Here is a 13,324-nt window from a genome sequence, read left to right on the forward strand (position 1 = left end):
GTTTACTAGATGGGCACAAATTGCTTGTCATTTACATTTTCTAGAATTTAAATGTTTGCAAACTGTAGTTTCATGTTATATTTGCAATCTTATTGTTCAAGTAAGGCAAGCTACAAAATAAGAAAATGATTTCATAAATCTCTGCATAGACTTACTAAAAGCTCCCATAGGATTTCATAAATATGTTGAATAAATTTGTCATTTCTTCCATAGAGATTTTTTATACGGTCTTAACTAATTAATCTTTCCTAATAATTTCTAAAAGTCATTTAAGGTCTTAAGGCAATCTTTTCAGGTTTCTACCTTTTGAGACCTAATACATTGATTTTCAATTACATTTTCTAGATATTTAAAGGTCCTTTCTTTCTGTACCTTTTTTGGATTAATTTTTAAGCACCATGTAGAAAATTTTTCAATTTGGTAAACATTGCTAAAGTTTGCTTTTTCTGTGGGCTTGTTATAAATTGCTACAGTAAAAATTTTCACTTTTTTTTAAGCAGAACAACGGACTTAGTTTCCTTTCAGAAAAACAGACAGGAGAGAGGTATTCAATGCTGCAATGTATTCATCTCAAGTAAAAGTAATTTTCTTTTGTTATGGTGTGTCACTAATGGTGAAATTTAATGCTTGAATAATAATTTTTAGTTTACTTTGTAAATAGCAGTGGAGGAGATTTAAAAATTTTTCCTTTTAGCTTAAATTTACTTCTAAACAGCCTTTTTTTAGTGCTTATTTACCTATGTATGCAAATTTCACTTTGGACTTTACTAGAACTAGTTACTCATAAAATATTAGCTTTTCATATAAATGAGGTTATATGAGATCTTGATTATATTGTGAAAAGGTAGCATATCTAATATAATAAGGAGAGAATATGCAAATTGACCATTACAATGCCCCACAATGTGGTGCCCAGTCCCATCAGCCCCGCAAAGTCCTCCAGTTCTTTGAGCCCCACTGGAGCAGGGTGGGTCGGAGAGTGGGGAGGTTGGGGGGAGTTGCGCATGAGAAGCAGCTGAAGTCCCCCAGTTCTAGTTCTTTGAGTCTTGCTGGGGAAGCAGTCAAAATCCCTTAGTTTTTTCAGCCCCTTCATTAGGCTGAATGCTACATCCCTCTATGTAGCACACACAAGAGTGTGTAGGGTCCAGCCACACACAAGTAGGCAGGGACTTGACTCTGGGTGTCCTGGTGCAGGCAGACTTGATGCTGTGTCCATATGGGCACTGGGCCAAACTCTGACAATAAGAAGGAGAGAGTTCCACCCTCACAGAATCAGCAAGAATCAGCCTTTGGTTAGAAAGCTTGCAGCGGGATTCTCATTCACCTGCATCTCATACCCTGACATCAGAGAGAAGAGAACATGTCTAAAGAGGAAGTATTGATACAATGTAGTTCTGTAGCCAAAAGAAGCTGGTGGAGTTATTGACAGAATGTTTCCTGATGCTGAAAGAAGGCAGCTACACCTGTGCCCAAATGTATCTGAAAAGCTTCTATTGGCAAAACATCGCTCTGAAGCCAAAGGAAGCCGGCATCATCGACAGAAAATGTCTCAAGAACAATGTGTTTTGAGAGAAGGTAGTGGCAAAGACAGAATATGTTTAAAGAACAATCATCAACAAGTACTACCAATACTGGTAGGAACTGCCTTCTTAGCAAAAATGGAGTACACGACGATGCAATTCTAGAACATAGTTGTGATGGAATAACTGTTAGATGTCAATTTTGCCTGTCACTAAATTTTTCTGATGAAATACCATCTGTTGAAAAACTTACTCAATGTTGTAACAAAGGGAAAGTCTGCCCAAATTATATACATTTTCCAGATTATCTAGCATATTTAAAAAGATTAATGATGAATGAAGATTCTGCCAGTAAAAATTTAATGGGAAGTATCCATTCCATAAATAGTTCTTTTGCTTTTTGCTTCCATGGGTGCAAATATTACATCACCATCAGGATATGGGCCATATTGTTTTAGAATATAAGGACAAGTTTATCACCATACTGGAACTTAACATCCTTTGGATAGTGTTTCTCATAGTTCGCTTAACTCTATATTTTTGGATACAGCTGAATCTAACAAGTAAAATATTAGGAATGCCAGAAAGCCAAAACTGCTCAGAAAGACTCATGATCAACATCAACAATCTCATTTGTGAAATAAATGAATCAACAAAATCGTACAAGATGCTACAATACATGAGGTAAAAGAGGAAGCCCAATCTGAAGCAGCAAAAGGTATTGCTCCCATGGAAGTAACAATGGTGATTAAAAATGATCATAACAGAAACCCAAGTAGATATGATTCTCCCTGTGTAACCAAGGTTGCTGTCATATTCAGAAATGAAGATGGAGAACCTCCTTTTGAAAGAGACTTGCTCCTTCTTTGTAAACTACATCCCAAAAATCCAAATGCCACTAAAATGAAACAAATCAGTATCCTGCTTCCTACATTATATGCAATGACATATCCTATTCTTTTTCCAAATGATGAAAGTATCAATTCATGTAAAGACTCAAAAGCAATAGTGAATTCAACAATAATACCATCTGGAAAGATATTATTGACTATGTGATCATCCCTACTATGCCCAAACAACTACGGCAACTTTTTGCAGATATCTCTGGGTTTGGATGTCCTTCGGATGCAGACAAATTATGGGATAAGAATAAATCTTGTGTTATTGAAGATTTTTTGTTGAAAATTACACTGAAGAGAAGGTGCTTTTGTTAATTGTGAAATGCATGCCCTTAACAAAATTCAAGAGATATTCACATTGCAGGAAATGAAATATTCACATTTCAACCTGTCAGACTATCCTTTTTTAATGAATGCAAATACATGTGATGAATTGTACAAGCAACAACAGGAAGAAGTACTGATAAATTATCTGAATAATAAAGAGTTGGCAGCTTCTCATACTATAACTTCAGCCATCAAAGATTAAACTGTACACCTCAAATGCTTTTACTTGGATGGTCCAGGTGGTAGTAAAAAGCATCCTACCTAATAAAAGAATGATATGCAAATTACTACCTTAAAACAGCACCTTCACTACACTCAAGTCATGCCCACTAGCCAATCAGGTTGAATATGCAAATTAACCCAATCAATAAGGCAGTTGGTTTGCATATCAAGAAGCATAGAAAGCAACCAAGTGTTGCAGAAGGGAGTGAAGCTGTGGAGTAGCAAACAAGTGGGAAAGGGGAGAAAGAAGGAAATCTGGCTGGGCAGGAAGAAGGAAGAGGAGCAGACAGGAAAGAGAGAGTGCAGCAGAAAGCCCTATTGCAGGAATCTTCCTGAAATGGGATACTAGTATCTATATAAAGTTTTAATACATTATATTAGGAATTATGGTGGTACTGTTTTACCCAGCATTTATAGGAATAGCTGCAAACTTACATCTTGGTGGGAAAAGTTTTCATTCCCAATATAAATTACCAATTCCATTAAATGAAACTTTAATTTCAAGACTTGATGTAAAAAGTAAAATTGTTAAAACCATTAAAAAGGCCCAACTTCTTATTATTGATGAATGTACCATGGTATGCTATAAACACCATAGATATATTACTAATAGAAATTATGAATTCCAATGTCCTTGAAATGTCCCAAAGCTATCTCTCAGTTAAAGTCTTTAAATTTAACTTGAAAAAACTATCAATTATACATAACCCAAAGACTATATTACATAATTTTTGTAATTATTCTAAAATATATCAATTAAATTTAAACTGGTTTAACATTAAAACTGTGGTTCAGACCACAAGATTAATATTTTCTTCTTAATCAGGCCAATAAAAGATTATATTCTAGGTTGAAATTTTACCACACATAGTACACAGACAAACATACACATAAAGACTATAATATATTTTGAACTACTAATTTTTCCAGAGAAAACCCAAAAGTATTTTTCTCAAAAATGAATTTCTAAATTTATGTATTCTGTTATCACAACTATATAATTTCTATCCAAATTTTTGAATTTTTAACTCTTAGAAGCCTCAAAGTTTAGGTGGCAAGTTAAATACTTAGCATTTCTTATATTAGTAATATATTCATATTTTAAGGAATATTGAAAATACCATACAAACCATATTCAATTAATAGATTCAAATATATCCTCTAGATTTTTCATTTGAGACAAACTTAAATTAATATTTCACAATTCTGTTATTTCAAAATACCTAGATAATTTTTATTAAATTTAGCAAACTTCAAAGTTTTAAGTTACCAAGGCTTAGTAAAACTGTTTTGTTTAGTCACATGTAATTATCACTGAAAAAGTTTTTTACCATATAATTATTCATTTTAATTTTACAAATTTTGCCTTAACTTTTAGAACTTAAAGCAAATTGTTATTTCCTTGGGCATTTTTTTTTTCTTTTCTTTTTTTTATTTTTATTTTGTTAAGAGCATTGTTCAGATTATTACAAATGTGTTCCTCTTCCGCTCCCCTCCATCAGGTTCCCACCCTACCCTCTGTCCTTTCCCCATCCCCCATTGTCCTCATCCACTGGTGCATAGTTTTTGTTCAGTCTCTTCCCACACCCCCACTCCCCTTTCACCCGAGAATCCTCAGTCCACTCCCTTTCCATACCTCTGATTCTATTATATTCAACGGTTAATATTGTTCATCAGGTTTTTTAATTCCCTTGGCTTTTAGTTTCACTTGTTGATAGTTATGTATTTGTTGATCATAATTTTTATCTTTATCTTCTTCCTCTTCCTAAAGAACCCCTTTCAGCAATTCATATAATTCTGGTTTAGTGGTGATGAACTCTTTTAGCTTTTTTTTATTTGTGAAGCTCTTTATCTGGCCTTTGATTCTGAGTGATAGCTTTGCTGGGTAGAATATTTTTGGCTGTATGTTCTTGCAATTCATCACTTTGAATATTTCTTGTCCCTAGGCATTTTTCTTGACAAATTCTGTAACAGAGAAACATACTGGCTTTCAGTGACTTTAATGTTAAAGTATTATTTATTTTATTTTTCTTTAGAAAAATAGGAGTACTCCAGGACCTGGGAAACAACCTTGGAATGTGCCCATTATCTTGGAAACATTAATCTTGTTTCCCAAAGCCAGCCTGTATATTTTCCTTGTGTTATTTTTGCTATATTTAAAAAAAAAAAAAAAAAATCTTGGGCTCACTCCATAGCGTTTGTGAAGAGATGGGGCTTAGTCTAAGAAACCACACAAAATTGGATGAGACACCTTTCTCTTAAACTAGCCTTTTTCTATTCATGGGTATGGAAGTTCTAGATGGCATCACTAGATTGTGAGAAATGGCTCATCCACCACATATAGCATTTATATTCTCTTTCCATACCCCCACATCCTGTTTGCTCTGGGGAAATTCAGTAATTGTCTGGACACCTATTGTTTCTTTTCGATGAAAATTAATTAAAGGCATGCTTAATAGATTAACAATAAACAAATTAAACCAAATAAAAAAGATAAAACAACAGTCAACAGAAGATATGTGTAAAACATAGATAAGACTTCACAAATTAGAGTTCTTTTCATGAATCTTTTTTTTAAAATATATTTTATTGATTTTTTACAGAGAGGAAGGGAGAGAGATAAACAGCTAGAAACGTCAATGAGAGAGAAACATTGACCAGCTGCCTCCTGCACACCCCCTACCAGGGATGTGCCCACAACCAATGTACATGCCCTTGACCGGAATTAAACCTGGGACCCTTCAGTCCACAGACCGAGGCTCTACTGCTGAGCCAAACTGGTTTCAGCTCTTTTAATGAATCTTAAAGATGTTCTACATTGTCTTGGACTTGGAGCCAGTTATGGCCCAGAACTTAGTCTGTTGTTCACAGATTTTATCCTATTCTGCTCTCTATAGCATTGACTGACATCTAAAGTCACTTTAGCTAAAATCTGTCAGTACCAAGGCATCATATAGTAATTTTAAGAGAAGACTTAAGGAGTTTTTTGTTTGTGTGTGTGGGGGGTTGGGGGGTTTGTTTATTTGTTTATTTTTTGTTTTTATAAAAGATCTGTTAACCCCATTTTCTCTAGTTAATGAGCCATCCCACACCAGAGTGGAGGCTTTAGTTTTTACAGACATTTAATCCTCAATATGAAGTGGGAATAATGCAATTTGAACAAGATCCCACATAGTTAAAGATGAAAAGGGCACTTATTTTCCTTGAGTCTGGTTTAAGAGAGATTTTGATACCTTAATTCCTTTATCTTTGAGTGTTCAAGCTAAAAATGTACAATGATATTTTTGCCTTTAAATGAATTCTTCTCCAACAAAACTGATTTAAAATGTACCTGTCTACTTACAGTTGTGACTCCAAAGCAGTCTGGAAGTGTGTGTGTGGTGAAATTACACCTTTATGGTGAGTTTCCACTTTTCCTGTTTTACTCCTTTTTTTTTTTTTTTTTTTTTTTTGCTCAAGTGAATCTTCTCCTCCAGTCCTTGTTTGAGCACAACATGTCACAATCTTCACATCAGGGTTCAGGACATAAAGGAGGAGTCAACACACAAATGAAAATACTATACAAAAATATATTTATAAGGCTTTGGGGACCAGGTGGAGATCTCTTTCCAAAAGAGGCACTCTAAGACTTCTGGCCTGATCTGCTTTTTATTTACTCGAATAGACATTTTCCCTTTAGCAATGCATATAGGCAGATCAAAAATAAAGTTTGGTAAATAAATGTAAAGATTATCAGATCAGGAATCCAACTCAAGCTGTTGCAACCAATGTGTGATTCAGCTCTGCTGAATGTCAAAGTCTATTGGCTTTCCATTGTTAACTGTTATTTGCTCTAACCTCCAGCAAAAAGACAAGAGCATACAATGAAATCAAGGCAGTCTCTTCAATAAGTGGTGTTGGGAAAATTGCACAAATATATGTTAAAAAATGAATCTAGACTACGAACTTATACCACACAAAATAATAACTCAAAATGGATAAAAGACTTAAGTATGAGTCATAAAAACATAAAAACCATAGAAAAAAACAAAGGCAGCAAAAATTTAGTTTTTAAAATTAATATTTATTGTTCAGATTATTGTTCCCTTTTTCCCCCCATAGCTCCTTTCCACCTGATTCCACACCCCACCCATGGCCTTACCCCCAACCACTGTCATCATCCATTGGATTTCTGGCCAATATCTTCCCATATCCCTCAGAACCCATTCCCCCTGAGAATTGTCAGTCAACTCCCTTTCTATGTCCTTGATTCTATTATATTCACCAGTCCATTCTGTTCTTAATATTTATTTTTATTCACATGATTTTTAGTTTCACTTGTTGGTAGGTATTTGGTGTCTGTTGTTGTTCATACTTTTTATCTTTATCTATTTCTTCTTCCTCTACTTAAAAAATACCCTTCAGTATTAATGTAATCCTCATTTGGTGGTGATGAACTCCTTTAGCTTTTTCTTATCTGTGAAGCTCTTTATCTGACCTTCAATTCTAAATGATAGCTTTGCTGGGTAGAGTAATCTTGGTTGCAGGTTCTCACTGTTCATCACTTTGAATATTTCTTGCCACTCCCATCTGGCCTGCATAGTTTCTGTTGAGAAAGCAGTTGATAGTCAGTAGGGTACTCCCTTGTAGGTAACTAACTGTTTTTCTCTTGCTGCTTTCAAGATTCACATTTTGTCTTTTGCTCTTGGCATTTTAATTATGATGTGTTTTGGTGTAGTCCTCTTTGAATTCCTCTTGTTTGGGGTTCTCTGTGCTTCCTGAACTTGTAAGTCTATTTCTTTCACCAGGTAGGGAAAGTTTTCTGTCATTATTTATTCTAATAGGTTTTCAATATTTTGCGCTCTCTCTTCTTCTGGCATCCACAAAAATTCAGATGTTGGTATGCTTAAAGTTGTCCCAGAGACTCCTTATACTTCTTCATAATTTTTGGATTCTTTTTGCCTTTTTGCTTTTCCAATTGGGTGTTTTTTGCTTCCTCATATTTCTGATCTTTGGTTTGTTGGGGTACATTGATCAACAGTTGAGTTTCTGTATATTCTTTATTTTAAAAAGTGTATGCCTAATTTCTGACTGGTCTTATTTATTTATTTATTTATTTTGGCATTTTCATTAAAGTTTTTGAATGTCTCACTAAACTCCTCAGAAGTCTCATCAATGTTCTCTGTGGTTTTTAGAAGATTCTTGAGTAACCATATGACTATGGTTTTGAACTCTATGTGGTCCAGTAGTTTGCTTTCCTCCATTTCTTTCATTCATGACATGTTTCTGTATCTCTGAATTTTGGCTGCTTTACTGTGTTGATGGAGTGGCTTTGTGTGGTAAGTGACTTATAGAGCCCAGTGGCTCAGCCTCCCCAATTACCTGAGGTGGACATTCTTGGTACACCCCTTTGTGGGCTGAGTGCAAAGTCTTGGTGTAGTAAAGCCTTGATTGCTGTTGGTACACTGGGAGGAATTGACCTCCAGGCCAATTGGCTGTGAGGATTGCTGCGTTTATAATAGGAGAACTGCTGCACTGTGGAAACACACTTATGGTACAGGACTTGCTTCAGTGGAGCATTGTAAATCAAAACAATGAGGTGTCACCTACCAGGTGTCAAAATGGCTGTTGTCAAGAAATCAACAAACGACATCTGCTGGTGAGGATGTGGTGAAAAGGGAACCCTTGTACACTTCTAATGGGAATGCAGATTGGTGCAGCCACTGGAGAAAACAGTATGGAGTTTCCTCAAAAAGTTAAAAACAGGACTTCCATTTGACCCAGTAATCCCACCACTAGAAATATACCCCAAGAAGTCAGAAACACCAATCAGAAAGGATATATACACCTCTATGTCCAGCGCAATTTACAATAGCTGAGGTTTAGAAATAGCCCAAGTACCTAGCAGGGGTTATGTGAACAAAGCAATACTGCTACATGTACACAATGGAATATTACGGGGCAGTAAAAAAGCTTACTTACCATTTGCAACAGCATGAATGAGCCTGGAGAGCTTTATGCTAAGTGAAATATACCACTTAAAGAAAGGTGTCTCATTATCTCACTTATATGAGGAATCTAATGAACAAAATAAGCTGAGGGACAAAAATAGATACAGAGACATGGGAGTATCAAACAGACTGTCAAACTTCAGAGAGAAGGCAGGGATGGTGGGCAGATGGGAAGATATCAACCAATGAACTTATGGGCATATATGCCTAGTACATGGACAGCTACAATAGCATAGTGAGGCCCTGGAGTGTGGTGGGGAGGGCTGGAAGACATTAATGGGGAATAAAGGGTGACTTATGTAATACTTTTAACAATAAAGATTTTTTAAAAGAAAGAAATACTTTAAAAGTATATGGTTGTCAATACATGTGTTGTATATATGAAAGTAAAACAAAATCACATTGAATATAAACTATAATTGAAAAAAATTTAATACAAATCATCTACTGGTAGAGCAATATTTTCTTTTATTCCAGGATGATTAAGACATTTAGCATCACACTTCAAACCTGAAGATTTTGTCTATTAAAAAAGATCTTTCAGAGACTGAGGGTAACTGAAATGGTGACTGAAAAAAACATAGGAGGATGTTCAGAGGCTGGAAGAAGGGTGTCCCTGGGCCTGTGCCATACAAATATCCTGAAGCAAGAGACAGTTCTCAGACATCCTCAGCCTTTACAACCAGCCAACATCAATTTTTAATTTTTTTATCTTAACTATTTATTACCAAACAACATGATTCCCACATTTATCAGAATTATTCCACTGAGGTTAACCACCTGTCCAACCTGCATCTGTGGCCCTCTACTCCTATATCTCTCTGGGCTTCTGATAATGGTTAGCTAGCTAGATTATTTAGAGAAACAGGAAGGAGGATGGTGCAGGGAGGATGAAGACATCCCTGGCATAAGCAATTAAAAAGCTATAAACCAAGAACACTATCTCTCTGGCCTGAGAATCAAAGCAGCCATAATGTAGATCAAAAGAAGCCCTGACCTGAGCAGCTGGGATAGCCATAAGGGGTAATAAAACATCTCCAGCTAGAACAACTGAGAGAGAGCCATAAGAGAGATCAAAAGCAACTCCAACTTGAACATATTATATACTCAAAAGGAGAAGTGTGGATGTAGGGGTCATAGGAACAGATTACTAGACTAAGTTTTCAGAATTGGATTGGCTCAGTAGGGTAAAGAGTGGTCTCCTGGATATATAATACCTCAGTCTAAGAGAACATAAGCCACCCTCCTTAGGGACTCCTCTGACTCCATTTTAGGATTAGAAACTTGGAATGAGAAGTTTCAAAAGTAGTATCTGCTTGCAGTAAAGTTTTTGCACCTCTCACCTACCATATTTTGTTTGTGGCTTCATTCTTCAAATCCATCTGGACAAAAATCCAGGAAAGAAATCAGCCTTATATCCTGTACTTCAAAAACACAAAACAGTTCTATTTTATAGAGATTATATGGTTCTGGAAAGTATGGGCCATTTTTCCTACAGTTGGTGGAGAAGAAGCTCCAGGGTGCTGAGCATCTGTTAAAGATGCAAAACCAGCAATGTTGCCACATTCTCCTCCAGGACGTGCTGAAGCCTAAATAATAATAAAGGGAGCAATTCAACAAGAGGATATAACTCTGGTAAACATATATATATACTCAATGCAAGAATACCCAAATATTTAAAAAAAAAAAAAAAAAACTTCTAGAAGTTATCAATACAGCAATACAATTATATTATAGTAGGAACTTTAATACCCATTGATGCTACTGGATATATCTTCTAAACAAAAAGTCAGCAAAGAAACAGCAATCATTAATGACTCACTAGATCAGAAAGATTTAATTTAAATAATTAGAACATTTCATTCCAAAGCTACAGAATATACATTATTCTTAAGTACACATGGAATATTTTCAAATATAGGCCACATATTGGGACACAGACAAAGTCTCATCAAATTCAAGAATATAGAAATCATAACAAGCATCTTTTCGAATCACAGTGGCATAAAATTATAAATCAACTACAATAACAACAATGAAAATAATCAAGCACGTGGAGGCTAAATAACATTCTATTAAACAAAGCATAGATTATCAAAGAGAACAAAAAAGAAATAAAAAGCATCCTGGTACAAATAACAATGAAAACACAATAATCCAAAATCTATGGGACACAGTGAAAGCAGTCCTGAGAGCTATGTCTTCATAGCTCTATAGGCCTACCTCAAAAACAAAGAAAAACTAATAAATATTCTAGCCCTACAACTTAAATTAGAAAGAGAGAAATAAGAAAATCTCAGGTGAGCAGAAGGAAAGAAATCCTTTATAATAAAAGCCTAATATACAAAATGACCATCAGAATGATCAGTCAATATGACACACACTGACCACCAGTGGGCAGATGCTCAATGCAGGAGCTGACTGTAACCCACAGGTTTCAAGCCAACCAAGGCAAGTGCTAACAGAAGCCTCCCTGACTAACCTGCAGATCGCCCACAGAGGTCGGCAACCAGCAGTGGTAGCAGGGGACAGGACTGGTGAATGGATGGTGCCAGGCCAGCCAGGCCAGCCATGGCAGGCACCAGTGGGTGTCCCCAGATCACCCTGCCAGGCGTAGGAATCCTACCTGTGCACAAATTTCATGTACGGGGCCTCTAATAATAAATATCACAGAAATAAATGACAAAGAGACAAAAAAAAAAAAAAAATACAAAGCATCAATAAAATCAAGAGCTGGTTCTTTGAAAGAATAAACAATATTGATGAATCTCTAGCCAGAATCACAAAGAAAAGGAGAGGACCCAAATTAACAAAATCAGAAATGAAAGAGGTGAAATAGCAATTACAAAGAAATACAAAGAACAGTAAAATATATATATACTATTAACATGCCAAAAAACTGGACAACCTAGACATATTCTTATAAAATACAAGTTTCCAAATTTCATCAGGAAGAATAAAAAAACCTGAATAGGCTGATAACTACCAATAAAATTGAAGCAATGATCAAGGAACTTCTAGCAATGCCTAAACTGGATGATCTCACAGGGGAGCTATCTCAAACATTCAATAAAGAATTAAAACCTATCCTTCTCAGACTATTTCAAAAAATCCAAGATCAGATAAAGATACCACAAAGAACGGGAAGTACAGGCCAATATCCCTGATGAACATAGATGCTAAAATCATGAAAAAAATCCTACTAAATCAGGTCCAGCATCCTAATATATAAAAATCCAGGGGCCCTCACAACTGAAACGATTGGACAGGTGACTGAACAACAGGCTGCATGGGGAGACCAGGCCAGTAGGGGAGGCAGTGAGGAACAACCAAATAACTGAACAGCAGGGTGCGTAGGGCAACCAGGGTAACAGGAGGGGAAGTTAGGGGCAACAAGGCCAGTGACGGGGACAGTGAAGGGCAACCAGGCCAGTGGGGAGGGGGCAGTTAGAGGTGACCAGTCTGATGGGAGGGGCAGGGGAGGCAGTTAGTGTGATCAGGCTAGCAGGGGGTAGTAAAGGGTCACCAGGCTGGTTGTTGTGGGAGCCAATATGGGCAACTGGGCTGGCAGAATGGCAACTGGGAGCAATCAGGCTAGCAGGGGGAGAGTGAGGTGTGATCAGGCCAGTAGGCAGGTGAGCGGTTAGGATCCAGCAGTCCAGGATTTTGAGAAGGATGCCCATGCTCAAAACAACAGTCAGACATTCCCCAAAGAGTCTCAAATTGAAAAGGATGCAGGCTGGGCTGAGAAGATCCCCACCTCATGAATTTTATGCACCAGGATTCTGGTTACATTATAAAGATCATATAATGTGATCAAGTGGGATTTATTCCTGGGAAGCAAGATTGGTACAATATCTGCAAATCAATAAAAGTGGTACATCACAAAATCAAATTATAATGAACAACATAAATTTGTGAACAAAAACAGTTTCAGAGACAGAGGAACATCAATCAGATGCTCAAACCTCAGAAGGAAGGTAAAGGAGAGTGAGGATAAGAGGGACAGAAACCAAAAGACTTGTATGCATGCAATGGACATAGACACCAAGGCATGAGCAGAGGGTGGGGGGATGGGCAATAGGGGATAAGGACTCATAGTAATACCTTAATAAAGAAAAAAAAAATTAAAAACACAAATTGAGAGACAAAAAATTACATATTCATACCAATTGATGCAGAAAAAGCATTTAACAAAATCCAACACCCTTTCTTTATAAAAACTCTCGGCAAAGTGACAATAGTGAAATCAAAGTTCAATATAATAAAAGCTTTATATAACAAACCTACAGCCAGCATCATATTCAATGAACAAAAGGTAAAAACAGGAACAAGACAGAATGCCCACTTTCACCACCCCTGTTTG

Source organism: Pipistrellus kuhlii, unplaced genomic scaffold, assembly GCF_014108245.1.
Source record: "Pipistrellus kuhlii isolate mPipKuh1 unplaced genomic scaffold, mPipKuh1.p scaffold_m20_p_98, whole genome shotgun sequence".
In the NCBI taxonomy this organism is placed as follows: Eukaryota; Metazoa; Chordata; class Mammalia; order Chiroptera; family Vespertilionidae; genus Pipistrellus; species Pipistrellus kuhlii.